We start from the raw sequence: 22,303 nt of genomic DNA on the forward strand, positions 1-22,303 counted from the left end.
TTCAAAAAATATTTAGGTGGCAACTTTGTATCTGGCCAAACAATCCATTTTTGGCAATTTGATTCAAAATCGATTTTCCAAAAGATTTGCTGGATTTGGACTTTTTGGTGATTATCTATTTCATATTGTACTTGTGAGATCAAATTCAGAACCACAGGAGTCCGATACTGTAGGCCTATTTCGTCTCCTAAAAGGGGGTGCAAAAAAGTTAGGCTACACCTAGCCAAGTAAATAGGGTTTTCTTTTTGGTTTTGATTATGTAATGGTTTGAACAAGTTGTATGGTATTTAAGAAGTTTTTATATATATTTTCCATTATTTTTTTAAGTATTCTACATTCTGTGATTGTTGAATGCTTTACATTCAATGATTTTCTATTCTTTCATATTCAAGGTATGAGACAAGCCATACTACGAGGGACAAGTCGTTTTGCTACTCTAGTTTAGAGCGAACAACTCGTGCAACTTGAAATGGTTCGTACCTATACATTGAACGTGATAATTCTCTTGATCAATGCTCCGAACTTGTAATTGCGAAGTATTATTTGGTTCGAACCGTAACATAATTAATTTTCAAATTGAAACTTTATTTATGTAGTCAGCGGTGAATTCATTACCCTAGGTTTTTCCAAAATCAGTAATCCAATTTTATTTTTAATCGCTAGTTTAATTTGTTAGTTTTTTAATTAGCATTAGTTTATAAACAATCAGCTCTTTGATCAGAATTAATTTAGGGATTTAGCAATTAAATTAGTTTAATTTCACATTTGTCCCTATAAATCGATACCTGGGCTTTTCATTATTCAAAGGAATTTGGTACAGTTTAGTATTGATTTTTGGTGTGTGTAATGACCCATCAATGCCGCTCATAAATACTCCACAGGTTCAATATGAAACCAAGTAGGATGAGAAGGCACAGATTCAATCAAATGGCTGACTACCCACAACTATAACAGTTCGGCACAACCAAAAAAATGGCATGTTGGGATGTCATGCAAGATGGAAAGGCCGCAGTAGGTCTCTGCAACTACGGTAGATATAATGGAGTGACAAACCATTGCATGTCTATTGCTATTTTTAAAAAATCCCCACTGGATTGTAATTACTCTACTGATAATTTCTAGTAAAGGTTTTCAAACCAAAATGTGCAAGAACCAACGGTTGGTTAACCACCAAAACCACAAAAGATAAAATAAGAAAGACCAAACAAATTAATACATGAGCTACACAATATGTTAACCAGATTTTTTATTTTTCTCAAATAAAAATGTTTCATCAAATTACTAAGTAAAATGCAACATTATTATAAGAGTAGAGAAACTATTGATTGAAACATTTAAACAGATTTTTTATTTTTCTCAATAAAAATGTTTCATCAAATTACCAAGTAAAATGCAACATTATTATAAGAGTAGAGAAACTATTTATTGAAACATTTAAACGAAAACAAAACATTAAATACAAATAATATAAAAAACAATCTAATTAAATAAGGAAAATACACACAAGATAATGAGAAGTAAAGAATACCTTTTTTTTTTTTTTTTCCCGACTCCACTCATGCCATCAAAACTTCCAAGAAAACAACCTATTTTATTACAAATGAAAAGAAAAAATATATATAAGAAATTTACTCTTGTTTCCAAGCATTGAAACCTATTAGAGAATAAAACAGTTGCACTCCAAAAGTTCTTGTTCATTAATATAATAAAAAAAAACATATATATATGCTAATAAAAATAATGCATGGCAAAAAAAATAATGCAAATAGTGAACTTGAATCTAGACAAAGATGAACTGAAGAAAAAAATGTAAACACCTAAGAAGTATTAACATGTCTAGCAATGACAATGAAATAGAAACATTACCTGAAGACTACTGAGGGGGCATGTCTTTGGGCCTTGTGATCTAGTCTTTGTTTATTATGGAAAATTCTATTTCCACACTGTTTTGTCTCTGTGTACACAATTAATGGGAAAAAAAAATCATGATAATTTTATCATGAAGCAAACTGACCATAATGGACATCAATACACACTACAAATTAAATCTAGATTTTCTCTATACATATCTTTAAAAAACAACTTTAAAAAAAAAAAACAAAAAAAGAACAAAAATTAAAACTTAGTTCCTACATTGTTTCTCACTACCTCTATTGTTTTCCATTACTTGCTACACTCCATTGTTACACTTTATCCATTGCTTGCATAAACTACTCTGATATCATGTACTGAAAAATTGTAAAACATTCGGCGCTACAGAACCGATTTAATTTAAAAAATTCAAAAATTAAGTATCAAAAATTTTGTAAATAATTCGGAAGTATATAATTGAAAATGTACAATAATTTCGGAATATTTTTTCTGATTGATGAGTGACTTCTTGTTTCTGAATATTTTTTCTGATTGATCTTTCAGTTCATTCATGTTTCAATGGCTGCCAACAACAACCCCTCTGCCCTAGAGAAAGAACAGATACTTCATACATATACAGACGCTAACACTATATATGTATGCTTATGAGATAGGGAAAGCTATTAACTGGAAAAGATTACTGTTTTTTTGTGATGATTTTGTGCATATCACGAAACCCCTCTCTTTTTTTCTTGAGATCGCGAAATGGAAAAACAATAACATATTATTGCTTTTATCGTTGACAAATATTGTAGGGTTACGGTGGGCTGGTTCCGGAAAGAGGAGAGAGAAAGTGGAATTACCTGAAAATGCGAGTTTTCGCAGCAATTCTTTGGTTCTCCTACTCCTCTTTATTCTCTGTATGCGGCGGCTAGTGTTGTTTGCTCTGAATATATAGTTATGAAATTTAAAAGGAAGGTTCTGGACGAAATAGTCGTGTAATTTAATTTTTATATTATCATTAATGTCTTTTAAGTAAATTATAAATATATTTTTTGAGATTTATTCAAAATATAAATTGTATAGAATTAATTAAAAAATAAAATTAATAATTATTTTTCTATACAATAATAAAATTACTTAAATTATAATTAAAATATCTTTTTAACATCCTTAAAAACTGTTAATTAACTTAATAATTTATTAATAAAGTAGATAATATGTTATAAAATTAAAAATCTCAGCAGATGAAATGTAATTTTTATAATTATAAGAGGCAATTTGTGTTTTTAATCAAATCTAACATTAGAGATGCTCTTAGCACAAATTATACCTGTCCCCTATATTTGAAATATATATATATATATATATATATAATAAACTCTATAATTTTAATCTATATATTGTATAAAGAAAATGGAGTTTCTAACTCACAAGTTTTGTGGGAGTTCCAATATCACAATATTAATTTTCTAAATTTTTAATTTAAAAAAATCAGCATATATTAATTTTTTTAAATCCACATGCCTTTTGAGAGATTTAATCAAAATCCCCTCATTAGCATTTATTAACTTTTGCCAACCCACATGCTTTTTGAGAGATTTGGTCAAAATTCCCTAGTTGTTATCAAAATATATATACAAATAATTATAAATACAACACGTGCATAGCACGGGTGAAACACTAGTATTATATAAGTAAAATAGAGTTTTTATTGAAAAGGCACCCGTGAAGTTTAAAACCCTCATACTATTTTTCTAGAATTCTTATTTTTTAAATAATTAAAAAAAATCTATTGGTTAACTTTTATTGAATCATTTAAAAAAATAGTAATTAATCCATTTAAAAGGAAAGTTGATTAATCTATTTAAAAATTTAATGCCTTGATTTATATATTTCAAAAGGAAAGTTAATTAATTCATTTAAAAATTTAAATTTGAAAGGAATGTTAATTAATCTATTTAAAAATTTATATAGCTTTTATTCCTTAATTTACACATTTTAAAAGGAAAGTTAATTAATTCATTTAAAAATTTCAATTTAAAAAGAATGTTAGTTAATCTATTTAAAAATTTAAATAACTTTTATGCCTTGATTTACACATTTTAAAAAGAAAGTTAATTAATTTATTTAAAAATTTAAATTTAGAAATTGAAAAGGAAAGTTAACTAAGATATAAATTTAAATTTGAATTTTTATACTACTAAAATATAGGAATTAATCTACATCTTTCATGGATTTTTTTTTCTTGATGTTTAATAATTTTATATGCATCGATATTTCAATCTATATATCTATATTATAGCAAACAAGCATTCCATTAAAAAAAAAAAATCATGAAACCTCCAAAGATTAGTGATGTAGATAGAATCAAACAAAATGTGTAGGTCTTAGAGGTTTAAAGAAAAAAATTTATGTTTGAATTTGTTCAAATGTAATTCTCTTAATATTTATAAATATTTTTTATTGATTGACAAAAAGCACCATAAACATTAAGATCATTGTTTTTTTTATCATATTGAGTTATTAAAATAAGAGGTCTTATAGGCTTAACCCACGAAATGTTGGGAAAAAAAAAATCGACTCGATCTAAATTTTCTAGACTCATTTTTAATATTTAATCTCATATTAGAACTCTCAAACTAACTCATACCTGTTACAAACCGTTAAAGATAATTTTAAATAATCAAGACAATTTTTAATTACTAGGTGAATGTCACATTAGTATAAATATTCAGTCAACTAGCTTTCAGGTCACTTCTAATTTTTAGTCCAACACCACAAGTCAATTCTAATCCGTTTTCACATAAGAGTTATGACAACAATTTTAAGTAAACAAATTTTTAGGTTTTACAAAATAAGAAAAAGTTAGTATATTAAAAAATATAATTTATTACTATCATATGGTAAATTAAAATTATGAAACTTTCAAATGAAATGTATTTATATTTTATTGTAAATAAAATCTTTGTAATTTATTATCTAAATTTTACCAATTAAATTATGACATGCAGGTTTTTATTAAGAATTTAGAAAATACAATTAATGACATTAGAATAAAAATCTTCTCTTAGTGTAAATCTAATAAAAATTAATTGATCATAAATCACTTTTACAACATATTTTAAATAAACTTTATATTATTATTTTAATTTAGAAACTAATTTTTTGATTATTTATTTATACTCGTGCATAGCACGAGTAATATACTAGTATAATTATATTGAAATACTGTGTCTCATATTGAATAATAATTTACTAATTACATGAATAAAAAAAATCATCTTCTCATTTCTTTTACTCACAACTTATATCTCAAATTATTTTATATTTTTACATTAATTCTTATCCATTTAACCATATTAAAAGAAAAATTAACATAATTATATCAAAACTTTTTTTTTTTTTAAAAAAAAATCAAAATTTAAGGTTAGTGTAATGGGTTTATTACAGTTTATACCTCTAAATTATCGTCAAATTGTCAGTGTATTAAATCCCCAAAATATATATAGATTAAAATATATTTAGTTGATAAACTATCAATTGAACCAAACCTATTTAATCCCTAAAAAGGTTACAAAAATAAAATATAAGCTCATAAACATTATAAATTGGTAAAAAACCCTAATCTAATTTAAATTTTATTTCAAAAAAACTTAAATTTTAATTCTATCTTTAAAAAGTGAGTGTTACCTCTTATGGTGAATTTTCTTTATGAGGATAAGAGTAATTATCTATAGTATTTTCTTATTTATCTTCTAAAATGACTACGTGTATTCGCCTTTATCTAATATTATATGTCAAATTTCATTTATAATTATTAATTGATTGTTTTTATGTTTTTCACAACATTCTTTTTATAATTTAATTAATATATTGTTTTTTTCTATTATTATTTGTGGCAAAAAGTTAATATTTAAATTATCTAATTCTATATCTAATACTTATATAATTTTATTGATAAGGCTGAGAAATTAAACTTTAATATTACTTTAATCACACAACACAGAGAGAAAAAAAATGCTTAATAGAGACAAAATAAAAATTTTGTAATAAATTTTTAATTAGGTTGGGGCTTTTATTAATTAGGTAGACCCAATACTTTTATTGCCATCAAATTTTACACCAAGCCTTAAACACCATCTACCCAATCCTCAGACTAACAATATAAGCCCCATGGAGGCACAAACAAAGGGAATAAAGTGCGCCCCGTTAACTATAAAATTATTTTCATAAAATCAATATATAATTTATTAATTTATTCCTTATACAAATCATTAATATTTTCTAAAATAAAATACATTCACATCCACACACATCCACATTCACAAAATCATACAAAAAATAATATATATGTATCCTTTAACAATTGTCAACTAAATATTCTTTACAAAATTATATAAAACATTCTCCAACAATACTAATAATTTTTTATATATTCAAGAATTTAAATTTTTGTATCTAAAACAAAACAAAAGTATTGACAATACAAATAAAAAAAAAAACATATATTATAACTTGTTTTAATATCAACAGTAAGTTCCAATATCGATATGCAAAGATATCATCATGTACTCAAAAAGAGTTCCATCTGCAAAAAGAAACACCGAAAAAACTCATCATTTACAATATAATTAATTTCAAACTTATAGCAAATGTAAAACATTTGATATTTATTTCAATAAATAAATAAATACAAAAAAAAAATATTGTAACATACATGAATCGAGCACCAAACAATGTATCTTCCAACAACTTCTCCAACTGTTCTTAGACCTCGGGATGTTTCCAAAAGAGCATTCGGCTTTTCGCTTTTAAGACAAAGACTTTGCAATATTCAAGGCTAATTAGAACTCTATCAATTTCACACAACGAATCGTCTATAATAAGAAGTCCTTCCACCAATTGGACTACTGGTATACGTAAAGTATCCAAAAAAAACTTTAATTACGTCCTACAATGATGATAATACTATCAAAATCAGGGAGTGATTGAGCACATTGTGCTAAAATCTAACAATAATCGAATAAACACAAAAGATGAAAAGAGTTTCTGAAGGACTTGTTTTCACAAACGAAAATTTGGCTCTAGATTCAAAACCAGAACCGATTTCGAGTTCCGTCTTTTACAAGTCATTTTTGCCTAGTTAGTCAAGTGTGTCAAGTTTCCTGGACATCAGAAGCCGTGTGAGCATTTTATTGTGTCAACCGGTTCAAACAAGAGTTTCTAAAGGACAAGTTTTTACAAACGAAAATTTGGGAGTCAACCGGTTTGGAAAAAGAGTTTCTAAAGAATAAGTTTTCATAAACAGAAATTAGGCTTTAGATTCAAAACCGGCAATTGGTTTCAAGTCTCGTCTTCTCCTACAAGTCATTTGTGCCTAGTACGTTGTGTGTGTCAAGTTTCATTGACATCTGACGCCGTTTAACCATTTTAGTGAGTCAACCAGTTCGAAAAGAAAGTTTCTAAAGAACAAGTTTTCATGAATAGAAATTAGGCTCTAGATTCAAAACTGAGAATCGATTTTGAGTTCCATCTTCGCCCACAAGTCATTTGTGCCTCGTTCATCGTGTGTGTCAAGTTTTGTTGACATCCGATGCCGTTTGACCATTTTAGTGAGTCAACCTATTTGAAAAAAAAAGTCTCTAAACGACAAGTTTTACCTCATCATTTGGTAATGGTGTACATGGATTCTCATCGGCCTCATAATCCGTAGGTTCATGGTGGCCACTCAATGCATCCGGTATCTATGATATTCGTGGTATTCTTCATTAATCGTATTTATAATCAATGATAGAATTGTGCTGAAATTAGATATTTATAAAAAATAATTTATACCAAACCTGTTTGTTGTGATTTGTACTCCCTTCTTAGGACACAATAGCCAACATTTCAACTTTCATTTGCCGTATCTATGTCGAAAGCCCTGCTCGCATCTCCTCTCTCAATTCCTCTCTAATCTCATCCCTCAGCTCTTGTCTCAACTCCGTACTAACCTGCTTAGTGATCTCAGCAACAGTCGATAACTAAGATCCTGACCGTGATGACTTTAGATGCATCTCCATACACCATGCTCCAAAGCACATGCTTGCCGTAAGTACAACAATATCCATGCCCGTTTTGACCAACCACCTTATGGAAGACACTATCTCGAGTATTTTCAGTAGTGTGGTAATGTTCAGGCAACATACCACGGTTGGCCTAACATTAGGGTCAGTTCGATTGCGTGTATATTTCCAAACACTCCTTTTATCAATGGCCAGCCCTCCAGCAGTCATCTGAAAATTTAAAAATTAATTATTATCAAAGTAATTCAGATATTAATATTTACCTACACAAAATATAAATTTAAAAATTAATTATTATCAAAGTAATTTAGATATTGATATTTACCTCAACAATATATACTTTCCTTTCAATCTGATTGAATGAAGTACGTCTTGTCGTATAATTAATATAATGAAAGGAATGACTTCTAGCATTGTGGACTGTAATTGCCTATAAAGTTTCCATAAATGTAAGTCACAATTATACAAAGTTATTAATTTTTCTAAAGTTGTGTGTTTCGTAATTAACTTATTTTGTATATGATGTAGGACGAGTAGAGATTACTTTCCTACAAGTAATGAGCTCGGTCTAAATATATTGGCAGCAGCAACAATAGATTTATAGGGCTGGATTTGGGTGGGATTTTGTTGCTGCAAAAGTAATTAAAAAAATAGGAGTTTAAGGATTTGTAAAAAGGTGTAGGGTTTCGAAATGAAAACACAAGTGTTTAGGGACAGTTGGGTGGTTGTTCTAAGCACTGTGAACAGTGACGTGAACAGTAACCTTGCTGGATAGAAGAAGAAGAAGAAGAAGAGAGAAAGAAAGAGAAGTGCATCACCCTCACAAAGGATAGGCCAATCACACAAACACAATCTCAAAATTTCATAATATTAACTCTGTTATTGAATCATTGTGATTACATATATATTTATAGGCTAAAGACTTTTCTAATTCTATAAGGACTATTTCTCAAATTTAGAAACTAAAAAATTATTAAGCAACTACTAATATTCTAGACCAACTATGACTTCCAATTCCACTTCAATCATAATAGGAAACTTTAATGACTTCTAATTCTACTTCATATAAAAATAGGAAACTTGGACTTTGACCACTAAGATTATTTTAGACATAATAAAACCCATATGTAATAACCCATTTAATAACTTGACCCAAAATAAAACCTATGGGCAACCCTACAATCCCATGTCTAGCAAAACTGAAGTTACCATAATACCTTTACCTACTAAACACTACCATGGACACTTCTTTTTGGACCAAAAAGGCATCTTGACGAACATAGGACCCTTAGATTTTGTGTTGGGTTTCCACAACCTATCATACTTGTTTAACCATGTAATAGATGTTGCATCAATTCTCCCCCTCTGAAAAAAACTCGGCTCCAACGAGTTGGGAACGTGTCCAAGAATGCCATCACATGGAGAAATTCGTTGAATCAGGAAAGAACTTTTCTTCAACTTCAGTGTTTGCTCATCTGTAGCACATGTAAGAGTATACTTCTTTTTTCCATCAATGACGGAGTAAGTGTTGGCACGTCCGGCATGATGCGCATCACAATCCCATGTCCATGTTCTACCCAAAAGTATGTAACAAAGCTTGAGTGGCAAAACATCACACATGATTGTCTCCTTAAGGTTCCCAATGGTGAATGTGACTGGACATTGCTTGTCAACCTTTAACTTTATGTTAGTAATCCAAGGCACATGATATGGCTCTGGCTGTGGCTCAGTTATTAGCCCTAACTTCTTAACAGCGTCTTCGGATACCACATCAGTACAACTCCCAGTATCAATCACCAATGAACAGATTTGCCCCTCCCAATTGACTCTTGTTTGAAAAAATTTCCCTCTATGATAAAGATCTTCGTCACACTTGGAAACTTGTTTAGTAGTTACCATAAGAGGACAGATAAAGCTCATCAAGTCATCTAAATCATCAAAACTTGTCTCATAATTAGCATCAAGTGGATCACAAACGTCTTCTTCAAGTGGTGACATATTAGACTCCTTTGCCTCTTTTGGACTTTCCCTTTCAATCATAACAACTAACTTTGTGGGACATTGAAAAGATAGATGACCATAACCATGACAAGTGAAACATCTTGTTTTAGAATTAGAATTACTACTTGCTTGAGATGAAGATAAAGCACTAGGACGTGGTGGCTTGTTGGGAACATAAGAACTTCCTGGCGGCTTGTCAATAGACTTGCTTCGACTTGCATCAACAAAAGTCCTTTCACTTCGAGTAATATTTTCTATTGAAGCTCTCATGGGGGTCTTCTTTTTTAATTATTCTTCCATCTGGTAAGCTACTTGAATCGCATCTACCATGGTATAAAGTTGACTAGCAGATAGCCCACAAGAGATTTGTGAGTTTAACCCTTGTCGATACATCGAAATTGTCACATCTTCATTCCAAGGAAATTCCGATCTTGTAGCCAAATTATAGAATTTTCCAGTGTATTCCTCAATAGACATACTTCCTTGCACCAATTGTGTGAATTGTAAGTGGACACGTTGTTTGTAGTTTACTGGTACGAAGTATCGAGTCATTGAAATCTTTATATCTTCCCATGATCTAATGGTAGCATAATGCATTTGTTTGTATTTTGCCCACCAAACTCTTGCTATCCCCTTCAATTAGCCTCTGCAAAGAAGAGTTTTCTTTCATCTGTCAAATGATACCACTTAAAGAAACTCTTCAGGCTATGCAACCAATCAAGAAATAATTCTGGGTTGTTGTCTCCATGAAAATCTCCAACTTCAAGCTTAGCACTTCTATCAACATCAACTATTCTAGGATTTTCTTGCGAGCGGGCTAGTGCTGGTTGTGGAGGAATTTGTTCAAAACTTCGTTGGTGATTAGGGGATGAAGAAACATGGATGTTTGAGGCACCAAATTCTTGACCCGTGCTTTCTCCAATAGGCTTTTTGCCTAAGACAGCAGTTGACAACCTCTCCATTACTACTTTCATCTCCTCCAAAGTTGTAGTGATGGTACGTACGTCACTCTTGAACATTGCAACATCACTCTTCAACATTGCAACATCTTCCTTGGTAGCCTCATAATCTTTTGAGAAGGCTTTGAACTTAGAATTCAATTTAGCGTTTGTTACCATTGTACTCAATAAAACAACTTTGTCAAAAAAAAACCAAAATCGGTGGAGACTAAAAGTAGAATCTTGAAGCTCTGATACCAAACTGATGTAGAATGAGTAGGGATTACATTCCTACAAGTAATGAGCCCGGTCTAAATATATTGGCAGCAGCAACAATAGATTTATAGGGCTGGATTTGGGTGGGATTTTCTGGCTGCAAAAGTATTTAAAAAAATAGGAGTTTAAGGATTTGTAAAAAGATAGGGTTTCGGGATGAAAACACAAGTATTTAGGGACAGTTGGGTGGTTGTTCTAAGCACTGTGAACAGTGACGTGAACAGTAACCTTGCTGGATAGAAGAAGAAGAGTGAGAAGAAGAAGAAGAAGAGAGAGAAAGAAAGAGAAGTGCTTCACCCTCACAAAAGATAAGCCAATCACACAAACACAATCTCAAAATTTCATAATATTAACTCTGCTATTGAATCATTGAAGTTACATATATATTTATAGGCTAAAGACTTTCCTAATTCTATAAGGACTATTTCTCAAATTTAGAAACTAAAAAAATATTAAGCAACTACTAATATTCTAGACCAACCATGACTTACAATTCTACTTCAATCATAATAGGAAACTTTAATGACTTCTAATTCTACTTCATATCAAAATAGGAAACATGGACTTTGACCACTAAGATTATTTTAGACATAATAAAACCCAAATATAATAACCCATTTAATAACTTGACCCAAAATAAAACCTATGGGCAACCCTACAATCCCATGTCCAGCAAAACTAAAGTTTCCATAATACCCTTAACTACTAAACACTACCATGGGCACTTCTTTTTGGATCAAAAAGGCTTCTTGATGAACATAGGACCCTTAGATTTTGTGTTGGGTTTCCACAACCTATCGTACTTGTTTAACCATGTAATAGATGTTGCATCAGTATACCTCTACTTTCATAGTCTTCCACTAATCAACAAGATTATACCACTGTTCTAGAACAATTTGCGTAGGCACCATGTCTTTGATATTAGGATGAGACTTAAAATACTTATTCTTGATCTTGCTTCTGTGATCCTTCCACAAGTCATTGCACTTTTTCAAGCAACGTGATTTGTACCCCTCTAGGCAAATTTGTAAATTATCCTATAATACAATTTAAATCATTAGTTCAATTAATAATATAATTAAACAATCTAGTAAATATGCTTTTACCTTAATGTCCGCCCATATTGATTCAAGAATATCCTCAGGCACTTGGTTCCAATCAACGTAGGTAAAGAGAAACCGCTCACTGAGTGGCAATAATGTTCTTATTTGAACATACACATCAACTAGCAACAACTGAAGGACTCATTGTTAGTATCCTCAAGAATTATATAAATTGTGAGAAGTCTTCCTTGCACAAAAAACAATGAAGTGTGACAGAAGAAGAAAAAATGAAAGTGAAGAAACAAATAATTGTAAGATAAACCAACGAGAAGAACATTTGACCAAGTAGCAACCATAATGAGAATGTGATGGTAATGCAACAAAGTTATAAGAAAGGCTGGCATACCAGATTCTTAGTGTGTGAGTGATTTTCCGATCACACTGCTCAACTCAGTATTCAGCTGGAGAACACTGGCAGAAAAGATGACACCTGGCTAACCTGCAACAAAAAGAGAAGATTCCGGCGGTGGTTCGTCCACCTGGGGGCACTCCGACGATCAAGTCAGTATATCTCTCAAAGATAATCAATAGTGTTAAACTCACCATTCAGAATATAAATTGTGTACCTTAGACCCACGGGGGTGCCTCTCTTTTATAGCTAACTCAATCCTTGTCCCAACAGGAGCCTAGCTCTAATGGACTTAGGATTACTATCAATCTTGGACTCCCAGTAGGATTGGGATAAACTCCCTAAGAGTCTTATCTTTATCCAAACTGGAGTCTTCTTCTATGCTAGGACCCTTGTCCCTTATCTGCTTATCTCGAATTCCGATATCTTCAGAGGTAACCTCGGCCTCGCCGAGATAACCTCGGCGTCATGACCATGACACGTGGCACCTTGGCTGACACGTCGGCGTCACCTTAGCCATGTGTTGGTACTCAGAAAATATATCCCCACAACTACCCCCTAAGTTCTATTACCTCAGCATTCTGAGGTGATGGAACCAATATCAGTACCTCATGCTAGTACATCAGCTTAATCCGAGATCATCATCGTAGGCCGATATGTCTTCTTAAAGATCAAGAATTTCAAGAACCCTTTCACACGTATGAGCTGTCATACACAATAATTCAACCGTTTACGACACGCGTCTTTCCTATATTGGATTGTACCTGCGACGCACCTGAAAATCGTCTCGCGCCTGCGTGCACCGTTTGACAAAATCGTCCTCCTAGGCGCATTGATGGCCTTTTTGCCGCCGTTTCCAATTTTTAACAAAATTTGTTTCCATTTTTTGCCCTTTCACTTTTCATTGTCTCTGTTGCTCTCTCTCTCTCTAGCTTTTCTCTCCAAATCCTACATTGTTCAAGCTCTCCTTGCTCTGCAACTCGTTCCATCCATTTCTTCTGTTGAAGTTCTTGCCAATCTGTTCTGCTGCCGTCGTTCTTCTGACTTCGGCGATCTTAAGCATCGGCCTCTTTTCTCTAGTTAGTCACCATTCCTCTTGGTTTTCAGTTCTTGTTATGTTCCATGAAATTCTGTTTTATCATTTAGTCGCCATTGTTGTTTTACTCGAATATTTGATTTGTGAATCATGTATCTGAACATGTTTATTTCATAATTTTGCTCTTTGTCCATGTCTTGAACACTCGCATTGTTCACATGCCTGTTGCTTTCTGCCACTGTTCTTGGCCTGATACACTTGTGCAAACTTTTTGTCTTGATTTCTTGATGTCTTCATCACCATTCTTGTTTCTGAAACGGATCCCTGTTTTTCTGTTTTCCAGATTCGTTCCTTCAATCTTCATCTCCATAGCTTTAGATTTGGGATTTGTTTGTAGAACCCACAATTTTTAGAAAAAACTGAAACGAATTCCTTCTAAATCCATACAAACCCTTATCATAGCATATTTGTAGATTTTTAGCCGAGGTCCTTTAAACCCTCCAAAAATACTTCTTCCTGAAATCCAATATCTCCATTTAAGCCGACGTCATGGGTATGTGGGAACATAGGGTAAACACCTCGGAAAAATTAGGGTGTTTTAGGCAGGAGTTCGAAATCCCGGCCGACGTTCATCTGAGGTTGGCTGGGGAGGATGACTCTATTATGCCCGATGAAAACCTCATGCCATTCCCAGTAGTAGCGTTTATTGAATGTGGACTTAGGTTTCCACTTGACCCTTTCTTCCGTGAAGTCTTCCACTTCTATAGGTTGAACCCAATGCAACTTGCAATCAATTCGTACCGAGTTATTAATGGTACCATAGCCTTAGCAAAACAAGAGAATGCTAGGATTACTCTTGCCGACTTCCAGTTCTGTTATACCATGTGTCGCCTGAAATCAGAAAAAGGCCACATCTATTACCTTAAGCCGAGGTCCACTGAATACAAAATCATTGCCAACCTCCCTGACTCCAACAAGGGAGCGGGTGATGATTACTTCATCGTTTCGGGTAACTGGGAGTTTCAGCCAAACGATGACCTCCATCTTTATCCCTTAAGTCGAACAATTTTCAGGGAAGGAGCTGGTAAGGGCCATCCTTCACAAGTTTTCTTGTTTTCTTGCATAAAGTTTTCAACATTCTTGCTCTAATGTCTATGCTTCTTTCTTTTTTGCAGTTCTCCCTCAGCCACCAAAGGGCTTTCGTCAGTCTTTCTTCCCCAGCAAAGACTTGAAGAAACTACTGAATTTGCCAGTTCACAAGTGGAAGGCCCCTTTGCTTCTAAACTTCATCCCTACTTACAAGTCGGCTCTTCCCGACGTCCTAAAAAAGAAGAAGAAAAGCCTTTCTCCACCTTCTGCCACAACACCACAAGGCGTGTCTGCATCTCGGACAGACCAAGGATCAACCTCTGATCCTGCTGAGCAGCCGTCAACCTCGGCGCCTTACCTGATCCCGATATCCCAACGACAATGCCAGCGACGAACTATTTTTCCTGCTGAGATGGGCCGTCAAAGAGCTGTTGCAAAAGATCTCCTGGCCAGTATCCCCTCTGATGTCGACGCTCAGCCAACGCAAACTTAGCCTCCACCAAAACAGAAAAGAATAAAAAAGGCTCAACCAAAGGCAAAGGTGACTCAGGTTGATACTGAGGACACCTTGCCGATTTCTAAATTGCATGAGAGTGACAAGTCCCAGTCTTCCATGGAGAAGAGGCGTGCCGAGGCCTAACCATCTGATTCTCTGAAATCAAAGAGGCCGAGGTCATCCTCTGCAACTACCTCGGGATCCAAAAAATATGATGCCCCTTGGGTCCCAAAAATTACCTTGGAAGATAAGCCAGTTATGGCCAACGATAGCGCCGATGACATCAACGTCGGCGTAGCCCTCAGTACTACTCTGCTTCTTCCCGGCAATCTCAACTGAAACGCCGAGTTGAGCGAGTATGAAAACTATGCTCTGATGCTTCAGTGCTCTATTCAAGTAAGTGTTTTTGCGTGGTACTTTTTCTTACTTTCTCTTCATTTCAGACTTAGAATATTTTCTAATACTTCTGTTTTCTTTTAGGCCATCCAGCATTCCCACTCTTTCTCAATGCAATCTTTTGAGAACCATGAGAAGCTAGCCGAAAAGAAGAGGGAGGTTTCCAGCCTTCAAAAAACCAATAAAAACTTGCAATCCAAGATGAAGACCCTGGAGGATCAGGCCGAGGTCGCTATTAAAGCAAAAGACGAAGCTGAGGAGAAGGTTGGTGCTGCTGAGGCGATAAACAAAGTCCTTCAAGCCCAGCTGAAGGAGGCCGAGGATAAAGTGGCCCAGGCCCAAAAAGAGCTTCAAGATGCCTTGGCCACCAAAGAGGCCGAAATCAAGGACGCCGACGAGAAGGCATATGCCCAGGGCATGGCCGATGTCACGGAGGCCTATGAAAAGCAAGTCATGCAAGCATGCAACAAGGGTTTCTCCCTTGGTTAGATGACTTTGCTGAAGAAACTTGATGTCCCTGAGGACTCCTCCTTGAGGAACGCCGATGCCATTCCCCTGCCATTCCCTCCAACTCCATCTCCCAGTCAATCTGACAACGAATCTGATTCTGAGGATGAGGCTGAAGAGGAAGTTTTGGTGAGAAAATCAAAGGAGACTACTGGGACCAAGTCCCCTTCTCTGAATGAGCAAGTCTTGGACTTGACTCAAGATGAGGAGGGTGAAGAGGTCCCAAAAGATGCTGCGGCTGAGAAGACATCGGCCGTCATTCCCCTTGCCGACAAGAGCCTAGATGAAACTCTTGCAGAAATTGACGCCGAGCTCGTGGCAGATAAGGCTGCTGAGATGTCGTCCCAACAATCGTCTGAACTTCAAACTCAACCAACTGCTACTGTTGAGGAGTCTTAGCCTTATGTTTTTCCCTTCTTTTCCTGTACTTTGTTTTTCTTTTTTGAAGTACTGTAAACTTCTTCACATTGCCGATGTGTTTTTAATACAACAACTATTTTGCTTTTGAATGCTTGCATGCTTGCTTTGTATGCCTCCGTACTTGGAATATTTTTGCATATCTTTAATATATTCTTCAATCCTCATGCAATCTTCTCGGGGTGACACACCTCAGTTATACAAACTGATGTTTTTACCTCGGCAAGTAACCAAGTACTTTTCTTGGCATAACCTTGGTTTCACCTTGTAAATTTTTTCATAAAATTTCAACAAGTGTTTAACCTTGGCTTAACTTTAACTTGTAAATTGTCTACAAATTTCAACAAGTGTTTAAGCAATGATTTCGGTTTAACTTCAACTTGTAAATTGTCCACAAATTTCAACAAGTGTTAAACAATGATTTCGGTTTAACCTCAACTTGTAAATTGTCCACAAATTTCAACAAGTGTTAAATAATGATTTCGGTTTAACCTCAACTTGTAAATTGTCTACAAATTTCAACAAGTGTTAAACAATGATTTTGGTTTAACTTCAACTTGTAAATTGTCCACAAATTTCAACAAGTGTTAAACAATAATTTCGCCTCTCTCTGCCCCCTCATGTGAACCTAAGTTCTACTTGGGTTCTCATTATACATGTATTCTAGAGACAATGTCAAGTATCTTGAAAAGAAAACCAAGCTGAATCTTTATTTATTTACTTCAGCAAATGACAAAAGAACAAAGGAATTCTAATGATAGAAAAATTTCAAATTGCAAGTGTTCCAAGGCCTTGGCAACTCTTTGCCCTCATTATCTTCAAGCCGATAAGCCCCATTACCCAGTACCGAGATTATTCTGTAGGGTCCTTCCCAATTTGGGCCAAGCTTCCCCTCGCTGGGATCCTTTTTGTTGTCGACGACTTTTCTCAAGATCAGGTCGCCGACTTGGAACTCCCTTGGGTTAACCCTCTTGTTATAAGCTCTGGCAAGCTGCTGCTGGTACGCTGCGAGTTGAATCGCGGCTTTCTCCCTTCGTTCTTCTAGAAGATCCAAATCTCGGGCTAAGAGTACATCATTAGTTCCGTTCTCTACTCCCTGGGTTTTGATTCCTAGGATGCCGACCTCTAGCGGAATAACTACTTCTGTGCCAAAAGCCATGGCAAAGGGGGATTCCCCTGTTGATCTTCTCGGCGTAGTCCGATATGCCCAGAGCACATTAGGCAGCTCGTCCACCCACTTTCTTTTTGCTGCCTGTAGCGTCTTTTTTAGCCCGTCCAGAATTACTTTGTTGGATGCTTCTGTTTGTCCATTGCTTTGGAGAAAGCTTGGTGTTGAAAAGTAGTTCTTGATCTTGAACTTTGCACAGAAGCTCTTAATTAGCTTAGTGTCAAATTGTGTTCCATTGTCTGCAACTATTGCTCTTAGAATCCCAAATCTGGTGATGATATTTTTCCAAATGAATTTCTTTACATCCACATATCGGATTTTGGCAAGGGGTTCAGCTTCTATCCACTTAGTGAAGTAATCAATTGTCACTAGCAAATACTTCCTTTGCCTAGTTGCTTGGGGTAGTTGCCCAACGAGATCCATGCCCCATTGGGAAAATGGCTAAGGACTGGATGCAGGGTTCAGGTCTGCTGCTGGTTGGTGTATCAGTGGTGCGAATCTCTGGCATTTTTCACATTTCTTCAATATGCTTATGCGTCCTTCTGCATGTAAGTCCACCAATATCCCTGGGCAATGGCCCTATGGGCGAGTGATCTGCCCCCAGCGTGGCTTCCACAAATTCCTTCATGAATTTCATATAAAAAATCTTCAACTTGTAAAGGATGTACGCACCTTAAAAGGGGTCTAGTGAAGGACCTTCTGTAGAGATGCCCCTCTGCTGTCAGACTGCATCTTGCCGACTTCAATCTGATCTTGTGTGCCTCTTTGTGATCGTCTGGCAGCTTTCCTTCTTTCAGGAAAGCAACAATTGCATCCATCCAGCTTGGTCCCATGTCCACGCACATTGCTTCATGCTCTATGGACAGTGGCTCGACGCTTGGGCCTGAGAAATAGTCGATCATTATTGTCCTTGCTTTTCCAGGTTGTACTGCACTAGATAGGTAGGCCAACGCATCGGCGCGACTGTTATCATCTCGGCTAACCTGAAGTAGTCGGCAGTTCTGAAACAAGGCTGCCAGCCTGATGACCTCCTTTGCGTAGGCCGACATCCGTTCATCTCGGGCAGCAAACTCGCCCGTTGTCTGGTTGACAATGAGCTGGGAGTCGCAGAAGACTATTACCTCGCCTGCCTCTGCTGCTACTGCCATCTTTAGTCCTGCAATCAATGCTTCATACTCTGCTTCGTTGTTTGAGGCTTTGAACCCCAAACGAATGGACTGTTCCACTATCTGTCCATCTGGAGATATCAGTACTACTCCTGCCACCGCTTCCTGTCCGTTTGAACTCCTATCAACGAACAGTCGAAAGGAGTCGTCGATGTAAATGCTGCAGGGTCTGAGTTTTTCCTCTTTTCTTTGTTCTTTCGCCTTTGGCTGAGCTTCTCCTTGCTTGTTTGGACATCGTTCACCCTGGCTCAACGGAGCCCGATGTTCGATGGATTCTGGCGTGAACTCGGCTACAAAGTCGGCTAGAACCTGGCCTTTGATTACTGTCCTTGGCCTGTACTCCAGGTCATACTGGCCTAGGGTGACTGCCCACCTGTCTATTCTTCCTGTTAGGTCTCCTTGTTGCAGTAAAGACTTCAAGGGGTGTTCTGTTAGCACCACAATTTTATGGGCCTGGAAGTAATGGTTCAACTTCTTTGAAGCCATTACCAAAGCCAGTGCCAATTTTTCTAAGGGTAGATACCTTGTTTCTGCATCGGCCAAGGTTTTACTTACATAGTAAACAGCCTTTTGCTCCCCTTTTTCTTCTCGGATTACCACTGCGCTCACTGCGTGTTCTGAAACCGCTAAATACAGGAACAGCTCCTCCCTAGGTTCTGGATTTAAAAGAACTGGAGCTGTGGTTAAGTACTTCTTCAAGTCAGCCAAAGCGGCTTCGCATTCCTCAGTCCATAGGAAGTCCGTGGCTTTCTTCACTAAGTTGAAGAAAGGTTTGCATTTGTCTGAACTTCTGTTGATGAACCTATTCAGGGTTGCGGCCCTTCCAGTTAGCATTTGCACCTGTTTTGCCGATGTCGGGCTTTTCAAATCCATGATGGCCTTGATCTGATCTGGGCTGGCCTCTATGCCCCTTCTAGTCACCAGGTATCCCAAAAACTTACCAGATCCTACTCCAAATGCACACTTTGCTGCATTGAGTCGGAGCCGATATGTCTTAAGGATGTCAAAGACTGCTTTCAGGTCGGCCAGATGACCTTCAGGTTCCTTGGTCTTCACGACCATGTCGTCAATGTACACCTCTACCATTCCGCCAATCAGGTGTTTAAACATCTTGGTTACCAATCTTTGGTAAGTTGCTCCTGTATTTTTCAGCCTGAAAGGCATCACTCTGTAGCAGTACAGTCCTTTGGGGGTGATAAACACAGTCTTCTCTTCATCTGGGGGTATATGGCTATCTGATGGTACCCCCTGTATGCATCCAAGAAGCTCATCCTCCCATGCCCCGAAGTGGCGTCTACCAGCTAGTCAATCTTGGGCAGAGGAAAGCTGTCTTTGGGACAGGCTTTGTTTAAACTGGTAAAGTCTACACAGACCCTCCATTTACCGTTCTTCTTCTTCACCACTACTGTGTTCGATAGCCATGTCAGGTAATTTACCTCTCGAATGGCCCTGGCCTCGAGAAGTCTGTCTACTTCTTCTTCCACTGCTTCGACATGTACCATAGTCGGTCTTCTTGCTCGTTGAATAACAGGTTTGGCTGACCTGTCAACGTTCAGCTTATGGCAAGTGACCTTAGGGTCAATGGCTGGCATTTCGTAAGGCGTCCACGCGAACACCTCAATGTTTGCTCTCAAAAAAGCTTTCAATTCTTTTTCCTCTTCTTTGGCTAAGCCCGAGCCGAGAAGAAAGAAGCGTTCTTCATCCCCTTCCTGGACGAGGATTTTCTTCAGTGCTTCTTCACTCTTCTCGGCTGGCTCCTTGCCGACATCTTCTAGGACCTCCACGTCCTCGTCTTCGATCTCTACTTTTTCTGGTTCTTGAATGCTGTAGGTGGATTTCATTGTTGCCATGGAGCAATTTTTTGCCTGTAACTGATCTCTTCTGACCTCTTCAATCTTATGCTCTGTTGGGAACTGCAATAGTTGATGCAGTGTTGAGGGAACAGCCCCCATTGCATGCAACCATGGCATTTCCAAGATGATGTTGTAAGGGGAGAGTGTGTCGATTACGGTGAACTCTGTTGTTACCTTCCTGGTACCCGCCTGCACCTCCAAGCTGGTTGTTCCCAGTGGCCATGTCAGCGTTCCATTGAACCCGACCATTGGGCTATTGGATTGCTCCATATTGTCTGGGTGAAGGCCAAGCTCCTTGTAACATCGAACGTACATGATGTCGCAAGAGCTGCCTTGGTCAATCACAATGCGTTTTACTTGGCACTCCCCAACCTGGAAGAATACTACCAAGGCATCATTATGCGGATGTTGTACCATCTCAAGGTCGGCTTCTGAAAAGGACATTACTGGTCCTTGGCGCTCCTCTGCCCGATGTCTCTTCTCCCCGACTTGGTAGACATGTTGTAGGTGCTTTACCTTCTAGGTCTCCCCCCTAATTTCGTTCTCGTTGACCTTCGAGTGAATTACATTGACTACCCAAGGTCCTTGTGGCTGCTGTGCTGGGGGAGGCGGAGCTGCTGGTGCCTGAGGCAGTCTTGCCTATTCTTCCCTTGTCCTGGCCTCATCAACAAGGTCTCTCAGATGGCCTTGCCTCACCAGTTCTTCCAAGTGTGTTTTCAGGGGTCTACAACCCTGAGTCGTATGCCTATCTTCATTGTGGTAAGTACAATGTCTGCCAACGTTTCTTTCCATAAACTCTCCTGGTGCCTTCCCTGGTGTTCTCAAATAGGGTTGGTTCCGAATCTGGTCCAGGACTTTGGGAATCGGGATTCGGAACACAATTGTTACTACCTGTGTGGCCCTCAGTTCTGTTTCTTGTTTGCTTGATCCTTTGTTACCTCGACCTCGCTTCGGCGGGCCATTTCCTTTCTCTTGTTTTATCTCCTTAGTCCCCAACGTGTCTTCTTCGGGTCGGGCATACTTCTTGATTCTCGCAATGAGCTCTTCTATATTTTTTGGCAATGTCTTTGCCAAAGACTTTCGTAGTGGACAGTTGTCTTTCAGGCCGTTCTAGAAAGATACGACCGCCACCTCTTGATTGCATTTGGGTATTCGGTTGAACACCTCATAGTATCTTTTTGCATAGGCCCTAAGGCCTTCATCCTTGCCGATTTTCAGAGCCATCAATGTGTCCACCCTTAATGGCTACAGCTTGTTTGTCACGAACCTGGCCACAAATATCTCGGCCAGGCCTTCCCAAGTTTTCACGCTTCCCTTTGGTAGTTTGTGGAACCAATCTGATGCAATCTCCCCGAAAGATGAGGGGAAAACTTTGCAGAGCAATGACTCGTTCCCACTATACAATGCCATTGAGTTCAAATATAATCCAACGTGGAAGTTGGGGTCTGACTTACCATCGTATATTTGAAACCTCGGCATACTGAATCTCTTCGGCGCCTCAAACCTATCCAATTCTACCGAGAATGGTGTCCTCGGCTTATCTGGGAAGGTTACCCCGGTGTCGGCTTTCTGTTGCTTCCTCTTGAGGT

Source organism: Camellia sinensis, chromosome 2 (assembly GCF_055761805.1).
Source record: "Camellia sinensis isolate YWXY chromosome 2, ASM5576180v1, whole genome shotgun sequence".
Classification (NCBI taxonomy): Eukaryota; Viridiplantae; Streptophyta; class Magnoliopsida; order Ericales; family Theaceae; genus Camellia; species Camellia sinensis.